Here is an 896-nt window from a genome sequence, read left to right on the forward strand (position 1 = left end):
AGAAAGTAAACAGCAATCTACCAGTGGTAAGTATACTTGGTGCTGTTTTTACATTTCCTCTTAGAATGAACCAACATTCACTCTTCTGAAGGTTTATAGCAACTCATTTGATATGTACTATACCACAGCAGCGTTTTGAATAAAGTCAATGCATCCAAATGTCAAATTGTAGCTGAAATTTCAGAAATAATAGCTGTATTCCTTTCTGTTCTGTAAAGGGAGTAAAGGGAATTTAACAATTTTTTGTAGAAAACCCAAAACATTACCCAATGAGAGAAGCTATATGTTAATTAAATATCAATGTAATATGATTTTTAAAAATATCTGTTAGGTCAATTTCACACTAAAATATTTAATTGCAAACACTATAAATCACTGAATAAAGAAGACACAAAAAGTAATGTGAGTAGCATTATTTTATGGAAAGTGATTCAGCCTGGAAAAATGGCTCAGCACTTAAAATCAGTCACTGCTCTTGCAGAAGACCTTGGTTTGATTCCCAGCACCACCATGGTGGCTCACAACCATCTGTAACTCCAGTTCCAGGGGATCTGATGCCTTCTTCTGGCCTTTGTAGCCATCACATACATTTGATGCTTTTTCATTCATGCAGGCTAAAAACTCACACACAAAAAAATAAATATTTAAAAGAAAAAAATTATGTAGCCTAACACATATATACATTGTTATTTATATGCTTTATATGCATGTACAGTGGATGTATTTCTTCTTAAAAGTAATTGTACACGTGATCCAATCACCACTTTACTAAAAGTTCATTTGTGCTATTTTCCTGCCCTGTCCACCCACACTCCACCCAACTGCCTCTTTCATACATATATACGAAAAACTTTAGTAAAAATTATATTTAAGCTCATAATATGTAAATTATATAT

The sequence above is a fragment of the Nannospalax galili genome, unplaced genomic scaffold (genome assembly GCF_000622305.1).
Source record: "Nannospalax galili isolate Female #2095 unplaced genomic scaffold, S.galili_v1.0 scaffold709, whole genome shotgun sequence".
In the NCBI taxonomy this organism is placed as follows: domain Eukaryota; kingdom Metazoa; phylum Chordata; class Mammalia; order Rodentia; family Spalacidae; genus Nannospalax; species Nannospalax galili.